Source organism: Equus caballus, chromosome 23, assembly GCF_041296265.1.
Source record: "Equus caballus isolate H_3958 breed thoroughbred chromosome 23, TB-T2T, whole genome shotgun sequence".
NCBI lineage: Eukaryota > Metazoa > Chordata > Mammalia > Perissodactyla > Equidae > Equus > Equus caballus.
In genome coordinates this window covers 25,865,749-25,892,175 of record NC_091706.1, presented here as the reverse complement: position 1 = coordinate 25,892,175, position 26,427 = coordinate 25,865,749, and the positions used below count along the sequence as shown (strand labels likewise).

Below are 26,427 nucleotides of genomic sequence, written 5' to 3'. Positions count from 1 at the left end.
TTTCACCCGTTTCATCTTCCTTTTTTTCAGTATGGCTACTAGAAAATGAAAATTAAAATTACATATATAGTGTGTATATAGTTCAAAACAGAACATGTTTTGATCTTGATTAACTGGAGCTGCTCAAAAGAAAGTAGAGAACCACAAAGGCAGCATCTTCTCCGTTCCTTCCTCCTCCGTCCCACCTCCTGTCTCCTCCCTTTCCTTCCCTTCTCCTCTCTCTTTACCGTCTGGCTTTCATCACTCTTTTCTCCCCTCCACTCACCCCAGAAGAGCACTGCCTCTCTCTGCGTCTCCTGGCACAATGTCTTCCATAGATTTAGGCTTTTTTTTACCAAGCCTAGAAAAGAGTTTGTCCTCAAATATCTTCTTATTTTCCAAATGCCCCTGAATCAAAGGTCTTGACATGAAAAAAGGAAAAATACAAAGAGCACGCAGCCTTCCTGATTTTTTCCTAGTAGTGCATGTAAGTCAAAAATCATAATTCAGTAAGTTACCTGCTGCACAGATTAAGATTTTCTCTTCGTTTTGTGTGTCTAACAATTTATGTTCAGTTTTGTAATAGAGCTAACCCAACAGATTCAGTAGTTTCTATTTTTCTTTTAAGTTTTGTTGGGATCTTTATTCTCTTTCTTTCCCTCTTGATCTCAATGTGTGTGTGTGTGTGTGTGTGTGTGTGCTGTGTGATAGTTTGTTCCGTTTTGGCTTTTCTGTAGAGCATGATACCCAGAAGTGTTTAAGAGGTGAAAATATTATTCAGACAATGACAGGAAACTATCACTTCAGAGTTCAGAATAAAAATTAACTTGTCTCCATCTACGGCTATGCTCTCATTTATGATTTCCCTGAATTCTCCTTCTTCCTTGAAGGAAAAAATATCTTCCAAATTAGGTCAAGACGTGGTGAATACGAACAACATACCAAGATTTTTATTTGATTGGCCACATATTTTATTTGCCACTCAAAGAAAAAGAAAAATGGTGATAATTGGTGCATGGTATATGACAAATATGTGGTGAAAAAGCACTTGAGGTGATGAAAAAAGCAAGTCACAAAATCGTGAGTCTACTATGATATCAAGGATGGAAAATAGGCAAATGGAGAAGACGAGAAGATAACACGCAAAACGTATATAGCAAATTGTGATGAGGTGTTGGAATTATAGTAGACAATTTTCCTTACTTCTCAAGTTTTTCATAAGGTTATAATAAAAAAGAAAGAGGACAACACAATAGAGGGGGGAGATTAAGGACCTTAGAGCCAGCTTACAGTGGGTTCAGATCTCAGCCTTGTCCCTTCTTACAACTGTGGGCTTCTTTATCACAGCTGGCTTAGCTTCTCTGAGCTTCCTTTCTTCTTCTGTAAACCTGGAATAACAGCAAACACATCGCATGGTTCTTGTGAGGATGAGAAATTGAGATAATATATTGTCTGTGCCTAGCACACATTAAGTATCCAATAAGTAAAAACTTCCTGGTATTACAATTATGTTAAAAGGTTTCTTCCGTGCACACATCAAAAAAGAAAATGCACAAAATGTTTGACTGGTGTATCTCATGTGTGATCTCTGCAGGTGGAAAAGTCTTCTGCCAGAACTCCATTAAAGAACAAGAGAAAACTTGTCATATTAGTTAAGAATTCAGATAGAATCTGAAAGGGTTCCATTCTCTATCAGATCTGCAAGCGTGTACTGAGCACAGCCACATAACAAGCAGCTACTTGACAGCATATGGCACGCTAAGATAGATAATGCCCAGACCCTGGCTTCCAATAGTTCCCTGCCTAGTGGAGCATGCACATTAGTTCACAAATAACTGCAGGACAAAGAAGAAAATGATTATAAAGGAGAACTAACGTTTATTGACTTCTTGCTTTGTGCCAAGCATTATTTTAAGCAATTTACCCAGAAGTAGATATTATTATCCTCAGTTTACCAAGGCCAGGGAAAGGCTAAGTAAATTCTCTGAAGTCACACAGGTAGAGAATGGTGGCCCTGGGAGATGACTCAAAGACACCGAGGTCAAAGACTAACCTTTTTAATATATTTATTTCTTCTGGGGGGAGGGAGTTGAATAGGGTTTCTCCAAGATTCATGGCAACTAGGAACCTCAAGATGTGAATTTATTTGGAAATAGGGTCGTTGTAGCCGTAATAAATTAAGATGGAATCATAATGAATTAGAGGGGGCCCTAAATCCAATGACTGGTGTCCTTATAAGAAGGCCATGTGGAGATACAGAAACACACACAGAAGGAAGATGGCCACGTGCAGACTGAGGCAGAAACTGGAACGAGGCATTTACAAGCCAAGGAGCACCAAGGATTGCCAGCAATGACCAGAGGCTAAGAAGAGGCTAGGAAAGAGTCTTTCCTAGAATATTCATAAGGAATATGCCCTGCTGATATTTTGACTTTAGACTTCTTAGTCAGGAATCATAAGAGAATACATTTCTGTTGTTTAAAGCCATCTGGTTCGTGGTACTCTGTTATGGCAGGTCTAGCAAACTAACATAGTGGTCAACCGAAAATCTCAATTAATCCATAACAAATTTGGTCATAATATGGCAACACTGTCTGATTAATAGGAGTTAGAAACCTTAGGAAAGTCATGGCTTTTATGAAGACAGGTGCTCCAAAGCTCCAAACAGCTGTCTATTGCAAGCAGCACAGAAATGTGGATTCAGTACATAAAGCTTTCTCATTTATTTGTGTCCCAGACCTCTCCCATGTGTTCTCTAATAGCCGGCCCTAAGGTCAGCCAAAAGTAAGACAAAAATGTGATTACCTCTCTCTCTCGATCTGTCTCTCCCTCTCTATCCATCCATTCTTCAACCATCCATCCATTAATTCATCTACATAAGGGAAAAGTAGAATATGCTAGTGACACTGAATCTACCGGCATCCATGAAATAAGAATCAATACCATCAGTGGCTAGGAAAAAAGAAAATCACTTTAAAGATAGACCTCAACCAATCAGAAATTAGACACATTTGTCTCACGTAGGGTCCCACGCTGAGAAAGTTCACGTGTTGCTATAACTGATGAAATTATAGCCATGTCTAAATGGAAGAGGGCCCCAGCGAGGGAAGAAACAACAACCAGACATTCTGTAATGAGAGCTATGCCAAGCAGAAGAGCTTCAAAGTCCTGTGAAACTCTGAAACTCTCTTGGGCTGGAATTCCACTTCTCACCAACTTTCTTTCACTTCATCTGCCAGTCCCTCTTCTCTCCCAGCCATGAATTCACAGTCAGGCAGCGTCAGTATATGCGGTGTGTTGCAGTGAAAATGCAAACACATTTTCTATAATGAACATATGGGAGACTCCAGTTGAAAAAAGTTCCGATTCTATCCCAAGCATGTTATTGGCTATGACTGCAGAAAAGCAGGCAGCAGACGGAATCAGGAAGCGTAGAGGCAAGAAAGGAAGGATGTGTACTTGACTGCTGTTTCAAGATCCCCAGTCCCGCCATGCCGTGCTGCAGCCTTTCACAAAGCAGACTGGTCTGGCTGGTTGCTTTCCTGATTTTTCATACCTTTCATCCTGCAGTCCAAGGCCTTATATAAAGGGGGGAAAATCTTAATGCAAATTGTTTGTGCCTTGAAATTTTAATATGGATATCAATATTTGAAATTTTTTAATGATTCAAAAATTGAAATAAATAGACAAATAACTCCTGTATATCCATACCCAGGTTTAACATTCGTTAACATTTCCTAGTTGTTCTTCATACATACACATTCTATAGATGCACAAATATAAACATGTGCCTATATACACATATATGCCCATGTACATGTTTATAGATGTATGAGATCATCTTAATGCAGTACATTTCACCCTTTAAAGCAGGGGCATTCTTTTTTGGTGTTTTTTTGAGGAAGATTAGCCCTCAGCTAACTACTGCCAATGCTCCTCTTTTTGCTGAGGAAGACTAGCCCTGAGCTAACATCCATGCCCATCTTCCTCTACTTTATATGTGGGATGCCTGCCACAGCATGGCTTTTGCCAAGCGGTGCCATGTCAGCATCCAGGATCCGAACCGACAAACCCCAGGCTGCCGAGAAGCAGAACGTGAGAACTTCACCGCTGCGCCACCGGGCCGACCCCTGGACATTCTTAATAACCTCCATACAAGACATAAGTATTTTTGAAGACCTTTATCTTGCCTTGATATCAATTTCACTAGGATGATACAGATTTAAAATAAGAATAAATTAAAATTATTTTCTCCCCAAAACAAAATTGCTTATTTAAATGTCAACCCAAGAGTATTTACCTTCAAGATTCATCTTTTCATTCTAAAGTGAAGGAAGCCATATATCCATACAGATCTGTCAGTGGTGAGCACAACCACGGAATGTGTTGGGAGTCAAAGAAATGGCATCAGTGGGAACTGCACTGAGGTAACTAAAGGTCGCAGAAGCAGCTGTCAGGTTCGTATGTCAGAAAACTCTAAGTATCTACTTAGTCAAGGATATTACTACCCAAATAAGATTTCACCTGCTGATATGTAAGAATTTCTCCTCCAGCAATGAGGTTTCCTACAATGTAACAGGATGCTTGGAATGGATGTCCAAAAGCTTATAACCCTCCATCTCCGTTAGATTTGTAGAGGATTTCGTTTGTGTTGAATGAGATCTGGTTTTGTTTTAGTACACAATGAAGGAGAATGAGGATACATGTAAGGAGTGAGAGCGAGCACAGCAAGTGCAGGACAAAGACTAAGATAACATCAAAATTGGGGGTACATTTCTCTATATTTTATATGACTTCAAAACTAGTTGGCTGTCTCTCAAGTCAAAATGGTCATCTTTAAACTGCCTTCTTGCTGAATGTCTCAAAGGACATTACTGAATGTCGCCTGTTCTATCCCGTTGACTGTTTCTTTGTAGTGACTTTGCTCAAATACCTACTTCACTGGGTTCTTGAATAAGTGGAGTGTCATTTCTAAGGGGAGCAAAGGAAAACTTCCTTTAGGAATCCTTTTATTTCCTTTAGATGTGGGACTTCAAAACTTGTTAGCAGTGACACAGGAAAGAAATTAAGCAGTGGTCCTGCACAGTGAGCTAAATTCTGGAGGTTTAATCTTCAATGACCTTTACACCCTCTCTGCCAGGCTTATTTTAGCTCTATGTGCAAATCTGAGTGGGTGAGGTATCAGGAAAAAGTGGTTTCCTTGGGCCTGTGAACAGCAAAACGTCAGTACCCACATGAAAAAATTACGAAGTCTAAATCTTTTCTATCTTCCCCCATCTTGTCTTTTACCATTTCTATTTAGTCTTTGGGCCCTTAAACCGCATTTCAGATATTTTCCTCACAACTTTATGGAAAAGCGGGCCTATTTTATGAATAGGAGTTTTTCAGAAGGGCCAAGTTACGGGAGAGCTATCTCTGAATATATAATGATTTTTACCTTAAATGATAAAATTTATGTTCGAAACTCTTTTCTACCTACAAAATGATCTGAGCTGACATCATTACAGGGCTTATCACGAAACGTCTTACCTACTTACACAATTTTGAAGTCTGAAAAGCTACAGTGAATATAGTGAACCGTCAGCACTCAAGATTCAGCATTTACAACTTTGATTATCTTTGTGGAATACTCAAAAGTCCATAACACAGAGTGCCTGATAATTTTGCTGCCACAAGAAATTAAATTGGCATAGACTGAGAAGCTAGTTAGTACGAAAGTCGCTTTACTAGCCAAAGCAACTAACTATGGCACAGCATCTGCCCCTTAACAAGATTTTATGTTCTTCACTCAATTTCATATATGCGGTAACACAAAGGTTGCAATTTTTTGAAAGAAAATTTAGGTCAGGTGAAAAAATAAATCTTCGATAAAAGTTGAAAATACTGTTACTTTGTCATGTAAAGTTATGTGGTCGAAGTCAGGAGCCAAGGGTCTTCTATAATTGGTTGGGATGGTAACATATCCTGCCAACAGTGGGTGCACACCAATTTCCACAGTAGTTGGAGCTGTGAGAACAGACTTCCATGTGCCTTCCATAATCTGATATCACAAACAAGATTTTTTATACTAATTTTACTTGTCTGGGGAAAGCAGTCTGTTTTACCAATTGCAGCTGCCAAGATCTGCTATTCTGACCCCACTTGCCCTTCCCAAGCTGCTGGATATCTTGGGGGTAAAAAAAGGTCCAGTTCATCGTTTAAGTTTTGTTTTAAAGGAAGGATAGCAAAAGAGTATGAAATCTAAGGGAGAAGCCAAGAGGAAAATCATACACTATTAGAGAGCAAATAGAATGCTCAGAATTGCACCCATCAGAAATAAACAAGCTTATTTTTTTTCAATGGACCGATGCACTGAAGGCAAATTTTCTTTAGAAATAAAAAGGCAAAAAAGAAAAGAATATGATGTATAAGAGAAAGATAAAGAATCTACACTAGCAGTATATTTATCCCAGGAAACAAAAGAAAATTGTGGACAACAAATGCATTTCTCATGGAAATATAAGAGAACATAGACCCTGTGACATAGTGGACCAAGGTGGAACAGGAAGAGAGCAAACATGAGCTCCTTTGACAGCAAAATGAGATGAAAAGAAAGCTGATCGAGCTAAGAAAAAGGCCATGTGGCTGTCTTAGTCCATTTGGGCTGCTATAGCGAAATGCTATAAACTGTGTAGCTTACAAACAACAGAAATTTATTTCTCACAGTTCTGGAGACTGGGAAGTCCAAGATCAAGGTGGCAAAAGATTGGGTGTCTGGTGAGAGTCTATTTCCTAGTTCACTAGTTCATAGCCAGATGGCTGTTTTCTCGCTGTCTTCACATGGTGGAGGGGATGAGCGTGTTCTCTGGGGTCTATTTCATAAGCTTTAATAATCATTCATGAGGGCTCCACCCTCATGAACAGTCATCCTCCAAAGGCCCCACCTCCAAATACCATCACATTGTGGGGGTAGGACTGGGGGCAACACAAGCATTCAGTTTACAGCAGTGACAGTGGAAGAAAAGCTTCCATTCATAAGAACAACAACAAAATACCTAGAAATAAATCGTGTTAAATACGCAAACCCATTTTGAAGAAAAGATAACACTCTACTGAGGCACTTATGGGAAAAATTGGTTAAATACATAAATACACATCATTGATGAATAAGAAAACAATAAAATTAAGATACTTCTATTTCCTAAAAATCCTCCAAAGTCCACTAAAACCAAAAGAAAATTAAAATATCCTTACTTTAAGATGACAAGAATATTCCTAAATTAACCTGGAAGCATAAATGTGCAACAGCTGAAAATTTTTTGAAAGTAAAAATAGCGAGTTGAGGTGAGTTCTACCACATAGTAGAATATATTATAGAGCCACAATATTTAAAACGGCATGGTTACAGATCCAAATACATATAAATGTCTATTGGAGTTTAGAATAAGAAAAGGTTAGCACTTCTCACTGGTTTAAATAGCCAGCAAAAGTTCTATCTTCCGTCCTCTTTACATCATAAGAGATTATCTCTTCAGTATAAATTTATGCTTGCCATTCTCCCCATCCTCAGAAATCCAAAAATACCATGTTAAACCACTTTCTAGTCAATATTCTGTACATTTCAAATCCGTAGCTGCTTCCAGTTGCAACTGTTACAAATTACCTCAAATTTGGTAGTTTAAAACAATACAAATTTATTCTCTTAGAGTTCTGGAGGTCAGAGTCTAAAAATGAGTCTTATCACACTTGAAACTAATATAGTGCTATATGTCAGTTATATCTCAATTGAGAAAAGGAGTTTTATGGAGCTAAAATCAAGGTGTTGGCCGGACTGGTTCCTTCTGGAGACTCCAGGGGAGGAGCCGTTCCTTCCAGCTTCTAGAGGCCGTCATCGTTCTTTGGCTCTTGGTCTCACATCACATCACCTTTGGGCCACCTGCTTCTATCATCGCATCACCTTCTCTCTCTGACTCTGTCCTCCTGCCTGCCTCTTATGAGGATCCTGGTGAGCCCACCTAGATAATACAGGATAATCTCCCCATTTCAAGATCCCTCCTTTAATCACATCTGTAAAGTCCCTTTTATCGTGTGAAATAACATAGTCACAGAGTCCAGGGTTTACAGCATGGACATCTTTGGAGGGCAGGAGGGGAGGGGGCGTTACTCAGCCTGCCACACTCTCCTTTGTTATAATCCTAATTACCTAGTTATAATGAGGCTGAAAAAACTAGTGCCAGTCATATCCACATATGTATGTGCTTTTGTGACAATGGAGCAGTGAAGAAAAATTTCCTGGATGCTGAATCTTAAACGTTTTATTAGCTTCTTCAGTTCAGCTCTGTTTTTTAAGAAATTGATAGACAATGAAAAAATAACTTGCTCATTAACAAATGAGAAAAGGTATGAAATATTTTTATTTTGCATTCATTCAGTCATTTCATTTGTATATATTGAATACCTAATAATTATAATAATAATTATTAGAATAATAGTAGCCGTCATTTATTAAGTGCTTTCTATGGGTCAGTCATTGTGTTAAATGGCATGAATTATCTCATTTTTCTCAATCATCCTACAATCAGGATATTATTATTTCCCACGATTTACAGATAAAGAAACTAAGACTAAAAGAGCTTGCAAGAGTTGCCCAAAGTCATACAGCCAGCAAGTGTGAGGAACAATAGTTGAACTCAGTGACTCTGAGGACCTTAACTTGACAGTCGTTAGCTTTGTTCCCGGTACTCTGCAAGGCACCAGGCAACAGGGACAAATGCAGTGACCTGTGGCCCTATACTTCTATTCCATGGGAGATGCAGGCTAACAGGCAAGAATAAAAGGGTGAAACATGTACTACCACGGAGGAAGATGAGGATGCAAAAGGAGCACATGGCTGAGCATCTAACTCAGACCCAGACGGAGATTCATTTTTCTAGGAGGAAGCTGAGGAATGAAGATCTGGTTTGAGAGCAGATTGTAGAGCAGTGGGGTGAGGACTACAGACTGACTTAACAGAATGAGCAAATGCCTGGAGGCAAGAGAACACAGAGCGCTTAAGGGATTCAAAGGAATTCATTATGGCTGGATGATAAATGTCAAGGAGAGGATAGCAAATGGCTGGGGATATAAGCAGGGGCCAAATTATGCAAGACCTTATAAATCATGTTAGGGAGTTTAAACGTCATCAGAACTTCATCAAATGGTCTGTCCCTTTTAAAGTTATAAGCAAAGGAACGACTTGATCAGATTTGCATTTTAGAATGCTATCAAGCAAGGTTTGGATGTGACAATACTGTAGGCCAGCCAATAAGCTGCTGTAGGACTTTAGTTATTATGGAGGTGTTACAATCTTAATAACTTTATATTAAAATGTACTTGAGGGGCTGGCCCCGTGGCCGAGTGGTTAAGTTCGCGCGCTCCGCTGCAGGCGGCCCAGTGTTTCGTCGGTTCGAATCCTGGGCGCGGACATGGCACTGCTCATCAAACCACGCTGAGGCAGCGTCCCAAATACCACAACTAGAAGAACCCACAACGAAGAATATACAACTATGTACCGGGGGCTTTGGGGAGAAAAAGGAAAAAATAAAATCTTTAAAAAAAAAAAAGTACTTGAAAATATTGTGAAGAATGCAAAATTCACATGAATTTTTAATATAAACCACTTGACTTCCAAAAAGTTTTGTACTTGCAATATAATCCTCAAGTGTCTTCCTCCAGCCATCTCACCACACCTCTCTGCCTGCCCTGCATCAAGTATTTTCTGCATTGCTGTAAGGAGTACATCTGGATAAAATCACCAAAGCACAAGTGTTTTGTATGGTTCAGTAGCCTAGATATCCCCATAAAGCAGAATATGAGACGGAAGCCTGCATTCAGGCAGTTTATTTGGGAAGGATCTCAAGGAGCAGGACTGAGGGACAGGAGAGTGAAACAGGGAAGGAAAGCAAATACAAGAATGCATTTTCACTTCGGTAGAACCCTCTGAAGTGCCTCATGAAATGCATCTCAGATCTTTCCTCCATGGAGATGAAATGGGAAGCACATTTATGTTCCATCGCCCATGGATCAGGGTGGCAATCCCATGAATAAGTGCCCCACAGGCCCCCAGGGGCATCCAAGCTGAGATGCTCTAGGGCAGGCCTCCAGCCCAAGGGGAGGCACGAGCAAGCTGTGCTTATTTCAAGCTGGCTCAAGCTGGCAAGCTTGCGTGGAAGCTGTCGCCACAGCCATAGCAGACTCAGGTGTGGAGCTGCGATTTGTGACGGCCCTCGCCGCCCCCTGAAGTTACTTTTTGTTGGATCTGATGTGTGTGTACTGCCTCTCTCACCCTTCAGATCGCAAGATCAAATTGTCTTGCTTTACTGCCCATGACCTCAGCTCTGGAACACTACCTGCCTTATACTTGGTGCTTAAACTTTTTTGAATTGATGGGAAACTGTGAAATCCCAAATGTCTGCAATGGACAAGGTTGCCTCTTTAAGACAGTGGTTCCAAGTAGGTTTTTCGGTTTTTCTCTAGTTTTACCTGGTGTCTGTTTAGGAGATGCTACAGCAGTTTGGATAGGAGACCCCTGCCAGGGCTGGAAGGCACCTATACACACAGAAACCCCTGCCACCATTAAGTATTCTGTTCCCTAGACTTACTCCAGATTGGATGACTCCAAAATAACCAGTTAAATCCTAGTCTTTGGAAAATATCCATCAAGGGGAAGCAAAGGACAAGGGGCTTCCCTCAGCTCTTATGCTTTCTCCTGACCGATACTGCCCTACTTCCGCCTGTCTCAGAGCCAGGAACCGTGAGACCAGGAGTGAGTGATAAGGAAAGTGACATTGTGGCAAAACTCCCTCCTGTCGTCAATAACTCCACCAACAGGTTTGATACAAATTGATTCTCGCGAAGGAGAGTTCGTATTCTGTTCACAGAGATCATCAAAGATCACATCCTAATGCTGTGTTGCATATCAATTCCCAACCAAATTTAAGTTACAGAATTAAAAGACGATTTAGAAATAATTTTTGTTTACAGTCTTCCTCCTCCCCCTGTGGCCCCTGACTCTGCCCGGTGGTATTTGGCCAAGAAGAAAGTAAGACGCAGGAAAGTGAAGTAACTGCTCTAAGTTACCCGGCTATTTTGTGGCAGAAACAAAACGAATCATTTTGTGTGGCATAGTTCTTTTTTCAGAGCAACTCGATAGGGGGTGGGGTATTGATAATGCTAAAGTGGCAGGTTTGTTTTTTGTGTAGAGGCCATAGATTATTCCCTCCTTCCACCGACCTCTCTAAAATACATCAACTAGCCTGAAAATGCCTTGGGGCTTAGAAATGTGTCTTTTATCCAGTGCCTGGCACATTGCAGGATCTGAAAAAACATTTGTTGTAAAGCGAATTTCTACGGCTGTAGTATTAGCTATCTGGAAGGAGGATAATAACTTTTTTCCCCAAAATACATTTTTCTCTGCTACTCTAGTTACTTTCGTCTGTCTTTGTTTATAGTCAATCAATATCACCACGAAGGCGCCTCGAGCCTCGTTGTATTCGGGTCTGGAGCCTTGTCTGTTGGACATCCCGACTTACCACAGAGATACCAAACACCCTTTCAAAATCTATTACTGGGTCAAGCCTCAACTCTACTACTTTAAAAATCATTTCTTCAAGGTTTACTTTGAAGTTTTCTTTCTCTCCATGTCAGCAGGATAGCTGTGAATTTCTTATTTTCAGCAGGCCCTTCTTTGAGTAATGGTGACCCAGTAAGAGGGATTTTCACAAACACTTTCAAAATCTTCCCGTCAGAGGTTTAAGCTTTCTCCCATTAATCTGGCTGGGGAAGGGCCTTTTTTTCCCTTTTGCTCAGTTTCTGTAATTGTCATTACTACCTTGACTAATGCCAGTTTTAACGCCTGGGTCTGACCCTATGAGAAAGACAAAACTAAACAGAGAATTTCATTGCAAGATAAAACATTGCATCTCTTTTAAAGCATTTGTCTTGCTAAGGATAAATTGTGTTGTTAGGTCCCGCAGACGATGTGCTACCAAGGAAGAAAGAATACGTTCAACGGTATAATTTTAATTATTTGTATAACCCTAGATTTGTATGACTCTCAATTTAGAGTTTGTACATTATCTTACACATTGATTTATTTAAATCCCCTGATATTTCTATGAAAAAAGCGGATATATCCCTCTTTGAGAGATATGGGAAGGTAATTCTCTCCCAAGTTTATCAACTCACTGGGTCTCACCTCTGGACAACGGAAGTCAGTTGAGAGTCCCTGAGGGGAACAAAACTGGGAAAACAAGGATTGGGGAATGTTGAAAGGATGTAGCGTGTTGAGGCCATGGGAAACACAGCAAAAAAAGGAGCGATTCTCTAAAATCCTTGTTGGGAGGAAACAAGGCCATTCTTGGGGAAAAAACAAAGGCATCAAATGTAAAGGATGGGACAAGAATATGAAGAGAACATAATTGATACTAAAGTCAAAAGCTAAATGAGATGAGATATAAATAACAGAGACAAAAAAAAGGTTATTATGACTCAGCCAATATGTTGAATTGGTACCAAAGGGCAACTTACTTGCCAATGGCAACGGCGTATCTATCTATGTCTTCAATGAACAGACAGCTCTCGTAAATATTTTTCCAATTGTGCCAGTGAAAAACATCTGTAAACAATTGCCAGTGAGGGGCCAGCCCCGTGGCCGAGTGGTTAAGTGCCCGCGCACCACTTTGGCATCCCAGGGTTTCGCCGGTTCGGATCCTGGGCGCAGACATGGCCGCACTCATCAGGCCATGCTGAGGTGGTGTCCCACATGCCACAACTAAAAAGACCCACAACTAGAATATACAACTATGTACTGAAGGGATTTGGGGAGAAGAAGGAAAAATAAAATCTTAAAAAAAAAACAAAAAACAATTGCCAGTGATTAACACATGGCACTATTTAAGTTGTTTAACAAATGTCTGTCAAGGAACTACTGTGCGTGGGCACTGGGTTAGGTACTGCGCTGGTTCAAAGATGAGTTAAAGATGGTCCTTGAGAACACGTAACCATAAAGGGAGAAAAGTAGAAAACATGGCTGTTTGTGATCATTTTATTAATAAGCACTATTTTAAGCTCTTTATATTAGGTATTATGTAGAAGGATGTTAAAAGAGATCAGTGGAAACAGAAATTTTGTAACTATGTGTGGTGACAGATGTTAACTAGAATTATTCTGGTGATCATTCCACAGTATATACAAATGCTGAATCATTGTGTTGTACCCTTGAAATGAATATAATGTTATATGTCAATTATGTCTCAGTTGAAAAAAAAGAGAGATCAGTAGAGACCACAACAGCCTAGGGAAGAAGGTATAAGTTTGAAAGTGTGGGTAGACTGAAGGGATGCATTAGAGTCTTCCACTCAAATACATTTACCAGGACAAGCAAGGAGGGAAAATACTATAAGGCACCCAGAGGAAAAAGCTGAAGAGCTGTATTTCGGGGAGCAAGGGTTTGTGCATCCACTCAACACAGAGCAAGGAGTTTGGTTTTTATTTTGTAGACACTGGGGAACCATTGAAGGTTGTTGAATGCAGATTCACCTGATAAAAACAGAATAATCCAGAAGATTGAGTGTAGATGGAGGAATATCAGTCATGACCATAGCTCACATCCCCCCAAAAAACCGAGGACAGGGGCCTGCCCTGTGGCATAACAGTTGGGTTCACATGCTCCACTTCGGCAGCCTGGGGTTCGCTGGTTTGGATCCTGGGTGCAGACCTGAGCACCACTTGTCAAGCCATACTGTGGTGGCGTCTCACCTGTAAAGTGGAGGAAGATGGGCATGGATGTTAGATCAGGGCCAATCTTCCTCAGCAAGAAGAGGAGAATTGGTGGTGGATGTTAGCTCAGGGCTGATCTTCCTCAAACAAACAAATGAAAAGCCAAGGACAAAGTAAGGGGAAAAAAGAGAGGTATTCCAGAAGATAGTCCCATGTACTTTAAGTCGCAGATAATAATATCTCTGCAAAGGGTCCTATCGTTATACAGATTGTTACAATAACTGACGTATCCATGGAGATGCTCCAAGCATCACAAGCATCAATGGCTCTTTGGCCATTATAGATAAGAAAATGTGCTTCCAGGGGTCTTTTATAAACCAGGCTTCTGTGAGGATAAGCTGTGATCTAAGCTGTGAAACCAGTTACATATCAAATCCACAGGTTTCTGACCAGAATGCTTACGGAAGTCATTCTTCAAGCTGAAGGGCATTTGTTTTGGAACAAAAATAGGACTAACAACGTTGAAGTAGTACTTAGAAATTTTGGGGTGTGATAACACAGCTTAGTAAAATCTTAACGTCTGATAGAGAAGGTCAAGAGAATACTGTTTGTGAAAGAAAGGGTATTTCTTAATTCTTGCCTATAGATTGAAGAGTCTTACGCAACTTTTGGTTTCTACGCTAGACTCTTATCTTTCTCTGTCATCTACGCCTTCTCTCTCCCAACATCCTGGACAGGGGCAATCTTCCTGCTGCACGGCAAGGGAGCAGAGAGGAAGAGCAGTGCATCCAGTGGGTAGCTACAAGTGTACCTAACTCAAGGCAACCTCTACAGGCCACCGGCAGAGCGAGTGCTCCCGTTTCTCAGGACCTTACTCCCTCAGCCAGTTGGGCCAACGTATAGAACAGATTATACCATAACGAAGTGCAACCCTGTGTTTCAAGCAACAGATACACACCAGACCCAACATTTGGCAGGTCTGCAGTCCCTGGTTAACCCTTATAAACATGACAGATTCTTTCTCTCATGACTTTCATTGTGTGACATAAACTCTTCCCTAATTCCTCCCCAGATCTTTCCCCCAAAAAAGCCTCCCCAACTAATCACTGCTTATTTAATTTACAAGTCTTTTTTTCTCATTCACATGCTAGGAGCCTATAGAGATGGGCCTGTTACCAGGGATAACAAGAGTGGTTCATATGTGGTGTGACCTTTACTAAACCTTAACTCCACTTGGCAAAAGTACCGCTGAGCTCTCGGCTCACTTCACTCCTGCCATCAGTGAAACAAAATATTCCACAATTCTGGCTGTTCTCACTTCCCGTTTTGTCTCCGTTTTGTGATAGCCAGCTTGAATTCCAGTACATGTTTGTTAATTGTTTTACTTATTCACTTCATTTCTACTAAATAAATCTGATACTTATCAAGAACTTATATAGTAAATATTCCTCTGAATTTCTCCAGTAATCAATTTCTCTTACTCTATAGTTCCACATATCAGAAAATTAATATAAGTTCAAATTCTTGGGTTATAATAATTAATCTTGTTCTCTTTATAGGTTCATTTTAGAGCTGATGCAATTGATTTTATTCTTCTAAAAAAGTTATAGTAATTTACATAAATTTTTTTAATTAATAGAGTCACGGTTCAAACCCAAGACTGTCTAATTCAATGACCATGTCCTAAGGGTGAAAGAAACAGGAAGTCTGTATGCCATCCTCAATAATACACACACATCAAGAATATTAGATGAAAAGGTGAGCATCTGATCAAGAATCACAAAAATTTTAGAAAAAACAATAGACCAAGTGGGAAATATGAGGAGAACTAAAACTTGAGGAAAATAGAATTTATACTCTAATCCCAAGGAGAGTGTAGAGAAAGTATAATAGAAGTATAATTAGTGTCCTCAGAGGGATCTGAGATAAAGAAAATGTTATATATGTATGTAATAGTACGTATACATATATACATATATATATAATATTATTCAGTCTTAAAGAAGGAGGAAATCCTACTATTTGTAACAACATGGACCTGGAAGGCATTATGCTAAGTGAAATGTCAGTCACAAAAAGACAAATACTACACGATTCCACTTATATGAGGTATCTAAAAATAGCCAAACTTATAGAAGCAGAAAATAGAATGGTGGTTGCTAGGGGCTGGCGGGGAAACGTGGCGTTGTCGTTCCGTGGGTATAAAGTTACAGTTGTACAAGATGAAGAAGCTGTAGAGATCAGCTGTACAATATCGTGCCTACAGTTAACAGTATGGTGTTGTACACTTAAAAACATGTTAAGAATGTAGCTCTCATGCTACGTGTTCTTACTATGACACGAAAAAGACAAAAGGACACAAGAAAACTCTGGGAGGTGTTGGATATGCTTACTATCTTGTTTGTGGAGATGGTATCATGGGTTTATGCATATGTCCAAACTCATAAAATTGCATACATTAAATATGTGCGGTTCTTTTGTATGTCAATAATACCTCAATAGAGCTGTAAAAAAAAAAGTGTAAAGGCACCAACTTTTATAGGATAAACTACATATCTGTTATCTTGGTCACAAGCAATTATTAAAAATGTATTCCTTTAATATGAGCAGACCTTACAAAGCTTTCAGCTGCTCACTCTAATCTGGTGGTACCCTCTCCTGCCTTGATTTTCTGTCTGTCTGTGACTCTGTGCCTACTTCACCATTCTTTCTGGTTCTCTCCATGAAGTGGCACCTAAAGAACAAATTGCTTCCTTTGTCTGCAGCTGGCTTGTTCACAGTGGGGCTCTTGATATGAACAAACCGGAAGATGTCAGGCTGTGTAAACACTCAGGGAAAGATATGCTCACAAAGGTTCCTGCTCTAGAAAATTATACGCTACTTTCAAAATGCTTTGCCACATTTAAAAGTGTAATTATACCCTTCTTCTTAATGACTGACATGACATATATTTACATGTGTTTTAGCTGACTTGTGACAGTACACAGCAGTGTGTTGTACGTTTGGTGGCAACGTCTAAAATTTCATGGGAGAAACATCTGAAGCTGTCTGTTGTTGCCCAAGTGTTTTAGAATAAATAATGCAGTTTGCAAATTTCACAATACTCTTTAATCTTTGCATAATAAATTAATTGTCACTTTCCCTTGTTGGCTGCAAGAACTATTTGCGCAACCACCCTGACCTTGTTTCAGATTTCCTTGTTTTTCTTTGTTTCTTTCTTTATTGAGTTGGATTTTCTAGAGCAGTACAGTCCAAAAGGACTTATTGTCGTGATAAAAATATTCTAACCTGCATTGTTCAATATGGTAACTACTAGCCACATGTGGCTATTGAGAACATGAAATTTGGCTGGTGCAAATGAGGAACTGAAATTTTAATTTTATTTAACGTTTATTAATTTAAATGTAAATAGCCATATATGGCAAATAATGTTGCCCAACAGAAATAGATTGTAATTTTAAATTGTCTAACAGGCACATTTCAAAAAATAAAAAGTAAAAGTAAATTTTAAAATTATGTTTTATTTCACCCAATAAACTCAAAATAGTATCATTTTAATCTGTAGTAGTCAAATTCATAGAGATAGAAAGTAAAATGGTGACTGCCAGGGGCTTGTGAGGGAGACAGGAGGTTTGATGACTACAGAGCTTCAGTTGCAAAATGAAAAGAGTTCTGTGCATGAGCGATGATGACGGTTGCACAACCATGTGAATGTACTTAACGCCATTGAACTGTACACTTAAAAATGGTTAAGATGGTAAAGCTTACGTTACATGTATTATACTACAATTTTTAAAAATTAGAAAATGAAAATAAATTATCATTTCAGCAATTACTTAATACAAAACACATTACTGCAACATTTTGTGTTCTTACTTTCTTACTAAGTGTTCAAAATTGGTGTTTATTTTATACTTACAGCCAATCAGACTAGGCATTTTCCACATATTTAATAGCTACATGTGACTAGTGATCACTATATTGGACAGAGCTGGTCCAGAGAAAGAAAATGACCAAAATGTTTTAAATTATCTTTCTCTCCTCTTCCTACATTCTATTTTGGACCCAATAATTTTTTAACCTGTAGAATTGTTTATCCTCCATAAAAGGCGGGGCGAAAGTAAGCAAAGTTAAGTTAATTACATCAGATGTTTGCCTCCAGAAAGGTAACTGATGCATTCCTTCTCCTACCCCGGGGTCTATTTTTTTTTCCATATTTGAATGATACTTAAATGACCCCTTTTGTATTTTATGTATTCATTTACTGCATTGGAGTTCTTCATAGCACTTCATAGTCCTAAAAACATTTTAATGCAGCTATGCATCTTAAAATCAATAGCAATTTAGAACTGAGGAAATATGATAACATTAATTATACCAGTCACCAGGCACACAGATATCTTACATAATTCTCTAAACAATCCCATTGCTAGGCGTTATCATCCCCATTTTATAGTTAAGAAATGTAAGAACGAGAACGTTAACCTAATTTCTCAATTTGTTGAGCAAAAGAAATATCAGATATCCAAATGCAGGTACAGCCTAATCTAAAACCTGAAAGAAGCAAAAGATTGCTTGTTATTTTTAATTCCTTAATTTAAGTGATGTGTCCCTGGTAACAGAAAATCTACATACTGGGTCATAATACCTATACGACTGCTACTTCTTTCATGTGCTGTAGAAATGAGATAGTCTTTGCAAACAGAACTTGAACTTCAACTTTTTTTCCTTTGTCCATAAGGCTGAATACATTTAGAGCAGCACCTAAAATGTATTCAGTCTTATGGACAAAGCCTGGAAGGAAATGTGAGAAAATGCAGTGGTTTTATTTGTCATTGGGGCAAGCATGTGAATTTTTTCATTTTTTAAAAAGATTTAGTGTTCTATTATGTTGTTATATTGATGCATAAGTCAGTGTGTACAAGGAATATAGAAATCAATCTAGATATTTCCAGTGGAGAGGAATTTAATACAGAAAATTGACTACACAGTTGTTAGAAAGTGAACCTGAGGAGCAAAGGAGAGAAGGATGCTGTTGTCAAAAGGTTAGGAATCTGCTTTTTCCTCCGAGCTGCATCCCAGGAATCCACACCTCCCACTGCCACTGTAACCCTGCTAATGATGCTCGAACCCACAGACGCTACTGGAGCCCACATCCCCCTACAGGTGCTTGCCTCTGTGCTGCCCACAGGTGCTGACAAAAGAAAGAAAATGGTGGCTTTCCCCCTCCCAATTCCAGTCTTTCACAATATCTCCCATTGGAAGAACCTAGCAGGAAGCCAGCTGGCAAAGGAGTCTGGGAAATGTAGTTTGCAAGCTTCCACTTCTGGTGGTAGAAAAGGGTATATGTGGAACTGAGAACCAACTGAAACTCTCCATCACAACTGGTGGAATAAAAAGAAAAGTAAGAGAAGTCTGCAGGAATCTTAATGAAATACTGAAAGAGAATGCTCATCGCAGCACAGAAAGGTGCCATAGCCTTGGGGAGATTAACTGGAGAGTGGAGGAACCTCTTCCAGAATGGCAAACACAATTGTTAGAGAGGTATACAAGGCAATGCAGAGCATATGCAGAGAGACTGTTTATGTTCTGGTTGTTCAGGTATCCTGTACACTGTATCTAGCTACTGATACTCAAAGAGCGTTACCATCAAGTGTGCTCACCACTAAATGATACACTATTTTTGAGAGGTTATATTATGATAAGGTAAGTACATAGGCTCTAGAGATGGACTACCTACATTGGCATTCAGACTATTCCACTTACTAGCTATTTGCCTCTGGTTAAATTGGGCATCCATCCCTCTCACCCCACTGAATTTGCTCTTGTCAAGGTCACAAATAATGACCACGTTGCCCAAGTTCAATGGTAGCTTCTCTTGCAAATTTTACTTGACTGACCTCCCATTGTCATTTGCTACATTTGATGATGCTTTTCTTGAAGGGCTTCTCTTGGTTTCCCTGACACTTTGTCTCCTCCTGGCTTTTCTTCTGTACTCTACTTCACCTTTCCTTCTCTGTCTTCGTTGCTGTCTCTTTTGTCTCTGCTTCACTTCTAGTAGACTTCTAAATATAGAAGTATCACAAATTTTTTACTCTGAGTTCCTTTCTTTCCTTAACACACTCTCTGGGTAATCTCATTTAGACCTTAAGCTTTGAATATCATCTCTGATCCTGAGCACAACACAACTTCACAACACACCTTGTATCTCATTCTTCCTGATATTATCAAGTCAAAAGGCAATTCTTATTGTAGGTTCATTAACTGTAGCAAATGTACCACTCTAGTGGCAGATGCTGTTAGTAGGGTAGGCAGGGGGAGAGGGAGGGAAGGAGTAAATGAGAACTCTATCCTTTCTGCTCAACTTTGCCGTGAACCTAAAACTGCTCTAAGAAATAAAATCTATTACAAAGAAATTCTGATGCATGGATGAACTTTGAAGACATCAGGCTAAGTGAAATAAGTTAGTAGCAAAAGGACAAATATTATATGATTCCAGTATGAGGTGCCTAGAATAGTCAGATTCATAGAACAGAAAATAGAATGTAGTTGCTAGGGGCTGGAGGGGGAGGAGAATGAGAAGTTATTGTTTAATGGATACAAAGTTTCAGTTTGGAAAGATGAAAAAGTTCTGGAGATGGATGATGGTGATGGTTGCACAATAATGTGAAGGTACTTTATGACCCTGAACTGTGTGCTAAAATAGTTAATATTGTGAATTTTATGTTATATATATATATTACCAGAATAAAAGCAAATGTTTAAAAAGTAAAAAAAAATGATATCTGTTGATCTTTCTCCAAACATGCTCACCCCTTGCCATCTTCCCCAAATTAGCACATCAGCAATCTATTAATCTTAACAAACCATCAAACTATTCACCCTTGATTCATCTCTTTCCCTTACCCCCATCTCCAATCCAGGAGAAAATCTGTCAATTCTAATTCCAAAATATATCCTAATTTTGTCCACATCTCTCCACCATTATCATCACCTCAAGTTTATTTCCATCCTGGGACCTTTCTACTTACTGTTCTCAGCCCAGTAGACTCTCTGCTGCCCTTCTTCACTTGACTTGGCCCTTCCTGTCATTCAGGCTTTGTCTTCCAGGACATTTCCTCAGAAGGGTCTTCCCTAACCACTTTCTTAAGTAGCCACTCAGTTTCAGTGTTTTGCGAAGTACGTATTACTTTCTGAGATGTACACATTTCTTTGTGGTTTTTTTTGTCTTTCTCTCCACCATAATGTAAATTCTATGGGTGCAAGGTACCCTTTTAAGCTGGGTTACTGCTATTTCTCCCCCATCCAGCTCAGTATCTGGTACGGTCTCGGCACTCAACACACATTTTTTAAACAAATGGACGAATGAACCTGCCTGAATTTTAGTTTGCTCTCTGTGAAAGAGGGTAATTATAATTCCAACCTCATAGATTGAGTTTGAATATTAACTAAAATAATACCTGTAAAAGTGCTTAGGACAGTGCCCGAAGCACAGGCAGCATGCAGCAAAGGTGAGCTGTTATCGTCACGACTATTAACATCATTGCTAGGCAAATTCCAGGGTAATCCTGGTGCCTTGGGGCATTGCTATCTGCAGTTATCTTAGTACTTGGAAAGCACAAAAGTGACAGCTAAAGGAAAATCCTCTTGGTCCATAGAAAGTAATAGAATATTTCTAGTAATAAGATCAATGTTTGAATATTATAGCCAGATGCATAAAAACTTTATTGGCCAAGGAGAATTGGTTAAACACTGAGGAGGTATATTATTGTTACTTAAAGTTTCATAAGCAAGGGTGTCCTATCTGGATATTAGTCACGGATCAATACAGTGATTGAGAGCTTATGATGTATTTTTATTTGCATTATCTGATTTTCTCCCCTCACACTAATGCTGTGCAAAAGCCAAGATAGACATTAATATCCCCTTCTAAAGAAGCACCTTGAAAGATTAAGAACATATAACACCTAGGTTCCAAAACTTGAATCCAGATTGTGCATCTCTAATCTTATCATTTATATCAAAATAATATGCAGTTTTCTAATAGAAAACACAGAAATACTCAGATTTACATATAGTGCGCGTATAGTTGTTTGGTATTCTCTCAAGATAGACTAATTTTTAAAAATGAGATATCAAAATTCAATTTTGTCTAGTTCTAAAAAGAAATCATGCAGAATCCCTAATATTCAAACTTGTTCATATGAGTTTGAAGTATTTCAGATTGCCATTTGGGGCTATAAAATCCTCTTCCTCATATTGAGCCAAAAATCCTCGTGTAAAAATATCAGTTACCCAAGCTGTACTTGTTATACAAGAAGCTTTTTTTCCTTTTCCCTTAAGGTTTCTTATAAAGTTGCTCATCTTCTCTTGAAAAGAACAAAATCCTGGATTACATCAGTTCACCTTGGCAAAAAGAAAGACGAGAAGTTTCGTAATGTTAACAGAAATGAAATCTTTCACTTCATTTATATATTTCACTAAAGAAAGAGCACTTTCAAAATTTAAGATGTTGCACATTTTTTTAAAATATAGAAACACGAATAAAGTAACTTTCCCTTTCAGTTGTTAAAAGCATTTAATTAAAAAAACCATTTGGTTGATAACTTGGTTTCGTGCATAATATACCCTTCTATAATGATAGCAGCCGAAAAGAGAGGTGGGTGGGAGAGGAGGGATGAAAATGGGAGTATAAAATGACAAGGATGGTCTAGACAGTCTGGTAATCCAGGGGGGATTGCCTTAGGTAATTTGTGGAGAAGAACCAGAAATACAGAGAAAAGAAAATCCAAGTAGAGATGGGCCGGCTTAGCTGAGAAGGACAAGAACGTGAACATAATGGAGACGGTGATGGATTAAAGGTAAAAGGTAACATCCAAGTTATGTAACTGGAGGAGCAAAGAACAGATCAAGCAAGAAGGCTTGGAACAAGGGAGAATGAGACAGGGGTTCAGGATCCTACGTGTGTGAAGAGGGCATGCGATGGGCTGCGCACTTCTAGCATTAGTGGAAACACCATAAAGGCACTGTTGCAAGCCTGCGTTCATTTGAATATGAGGAAAAAAATTTGTAGAGAAACTGCATTCCCATTGCTGTAATTTAATGATGTGGCAAACAGTATTACATTCTAAGCTAGTATGTAGCAAGCGTTATTATGTGCATATATTTGAATAACTTCTCATTTTTTTAAATTATAAAAGTGATGTCTCTTCACTATATAGAACTAAGAAAATTTTGTAAAATTAAAAAGAAACTAAATATTACATGCAACCATAACGCTTAGAAGCAAGCATTCTTAACAAATTGTAGAGCTATATCCATAGAAATATACACACACTTAGACCTTAACTCATGTGATTGTGATATATTTTGTTACTTTTTTACCAGTGACTTTACATATATTGTGATATGTCTACATATAATCAATAATTTTTCAAAAGGATCATTTTGAAGGCTAATAAATAGCTTGGATTTTTATATTATCTCCTTTTTTGACATGGAATCTTGCAATGAATAGCTTTATGAATAAAAGTTTATCTGTATCTCTTACAAATGAAATTATTGGGTTAAGCTCTTTGAAGGCCCTTGACATATTGCTAAATTGGCTTCCAGAAAGTTATGTAAATATCTACTAGTTATAATGTGAATCTTGGGAACAGAAAGAATTCAGATAATGAGTATCCTTTGCTATCTGAACTCTCACTATGAGAATTTAGTAATTAGATAGCAAAGCATTCTAGCACATATATTTTCAGAAACTTAGAATTACACTATAAATGCAGTTTTATATCTTGATTTTTCTTTCACAATTACATACTAAAATGACAATTACAGTGACAGAAGATTTTTATTAATAAAAAGAGATGCCAAAAACAATGAAGTAATATCTTCAAAACATATGGAAAAATAAACTGTCAAGTTAGAATTAAATATGCAGCTAAAGTGTCATTCAAGAGTGAAGGCAAAATAATAACCATTTGTTTTTCATATCTAAAATAATAAAATTTCCTGCAAACCCTGAAAAGATCCTGAAATAATTACTATACTTTACAGAAAAGGATAACAGAAAAGAAATAGAGTGAATAAAGCAATGATAAGCATGGACATTTGAGAAATGTTTATAAATCTAATTAGTTGTTGACTGAAAGTAACAATAATTTTACATATTTAAGAGGTAATACTAGATAGTATGAAAAAGCCCCAATTATAAAACAACATTTATATGTATTCCAGATAAATACAGCAAACATCTTCATGAACACATAGTAGAACTCATAAATAAGAATATCTCCAGGAACCAAAACCAAAATGGAAACAGGAGCTTGGGGATAAGCACAATGTCTTAGAAGCAATGAAGAGAAACAGGTGTGGTTTCTGAAGACTTAATTATGCACAGAAAGGGACTGGAGATGAGGACTTGGTCAGAAAAGATGGAGAACTTAAATAGAAAACTCACATAAATCTGGGGAATGTATTCTTGGTAAAAAAGAAAGGCTAAGCAACTCCTCCGATTGCTGGCTCAGAAAGACACTGAAGAAGTTTGCCACGCTAGGGTTCCATGTAGGGGAAGAAACCTCCCATAAAGATTTTATAACCAAGGGCCTACCATCATGTGATTTTGAGATTCAAGTCCTAATGTGGAATCCACAATCTAAGAAATTAACAAACCAAAAGTGACCCAGGCTTGTAATACACCAGGACCATGTGGAAAAATTAAATATGAAACTGCCCTGGAAGGCTACACGTTGACACTCCTTGAAAGATCTTACTTGATGAAACCCAGCTAAAGATGAGCTCACTATCTAATATCACAGAACATAAGCAAAAACAATTCACCGTAAACAAAAGAAAGCAATAACAAACAGTAGAATTAGGCCTCTAAAAATTTCAGATAATAGAGCCTATGAAATAAACATATGTAAAAAAGGATAGTGCTATGAAAAGAGGATAAAAACATAGACAACCACAAGATCTATGTACAAAGCATAGATTATTTTTAGAAATAAAAAACATAGTTTATGAAATAAACTTCAATGAATCATTTAAACTTTGAACTTTGTTCAGGTTAAGCACAACTGAACAAAGAATTTGTAAACAGGAATATAGATCTTAGGAAATTACCCAGAAGCAAAGCAGAAAAGAGACAAAATGAAAAAAAATTAAAATGAGATTGACATACATTAAGAATATATAGAATAAATCCAATATATATTCATGAAGTTTCTTAGTGGGCAGAACAGAGAGAATAGGAGAGAAGTTATAAAGCGATTATTTTCTAGAGTTAAGAAAAGTCATGAAGAAGCATATTTAAACAGCACAAATTATTCTTTAGTGTAAGAAAACTAAACGTGCTCCTAGACTCACTCTACTTTGTAACACAGAGAAAAAAATTTAAAGGTAATACCATAAAAAGGGATTCCCTTCAAAGAGTAACAGTTAGTCAAAAACCAGAGATCTAAACTTCACCTACACTAGAATCCAGAAGATAATGAAGTTATACCAAAAGATGACGAGGGAAAACAACCTATAATCCAAGTTCTATTTCCAGCTAAACTATCAAGGAAGGACAAGACCAAATGAAATCACTTTCAGACAAACACACAGTAAAGGATGTTACAGGCAACAGACTTGGGGAAGGATTTACAAATATATGGATTTCAGAAATAAAGTGATTGGACCCAGAAAGAAGAATCGAGTTTCAAGGAAAAAATAGTTATCAAAGAAACTGTTTAACATTGATAGACTGTTGGAGAAACTGTTGAAAAACTTTTAAAACTTTGAGAAACTGTTAAACGTCTAACAAGCTTTGACCATATAAAATAATAATATTGAATAATTTAAGAGTTATTAATCAAGATAGAACTAAAACATTGGAGAAAATATCATTTAAGACCATATGGATGAGGAAAAAAAACCTTAAAATTCTTGTATTGTTTAGAATTTAAGTATATCGACTAACTGCCACTTCAGTACGTTAACTTAAATATTTGTGTTAAAATGTCTAAGGTTACTTTTAAAGGAATGGCTATATCTTGTATAACTTCTAAACCACAGCTGACAATAGAATGAAAAGCAAAATACAGAAAATAAAAAATTACTGAAAAGCACATTATACATGAGCAAAGCATAAAAATGCAAGGGATATAGGAAGCATTAAATAAAAATGATATAAATAAGTCTAAAAACGTCAATTTCACAGTCAATGTCTTTTAACTCACCAGTTAAAATGCTGATATTCCCAGATTGGATGAGCATGTACATGCACACATATAAAATTTTGCTATGTGCAGTTTATAAGAGAAGCACAGAAAGCATAAGAACACAGAAAAAGTGAAAGTAAAAGACAAAGAATATATTTCAGGCAAATAATTAATGAAAGATATGGCCCGGTAGAGGTAATTTAACATCAGACAGAGTATAAGGCACTAAATGTTATTAGGGTAAGAAATATGGCAAATATTAAGTAAATGAAGGTGTGTAGAACAATAATACTTTCCGCAAGTATTATTAGGGGTGCAGAGGAGCACCACATATTGTTAAAAAGAAGCACTTCTCCAAGAAGATATAAGAATCAGTAACTCATGTGCATCTAACAACAAGACTTTGAACTGTATAAAGCAATAGCTGACTGAATTAAAGAAACAAATTTCCAACGATAGTGGAGGATTTTAACATTGCTCTTACCAAAACCAATAGAAGGAGGAGACAAAA

General features: G+C 38.0%; 1 long non-coding RNA gene across 1 annotated transcript in view; it reads right to left on the bottom strand.

Annotated features, from left to right (window-relative positions):
• Positions 1-13,476: 13,476 nt before the first annotated feature.
• Positions 13,477-26,427, bottom strand: part of LOC138920302 (uncharacterized) — a 30,078-nt gene continuing 17,127 nt past the window's right edge. Inside the window, exon 3 of the long non-coding RNA XR_011431210.1 lies at positions 13,477-13,755. This is a non-coding gene — a long non-coding RNA (uncharacterized lncRNA). The remainder of the gene's footprint in view (positions 13,756-26,427) is intronic.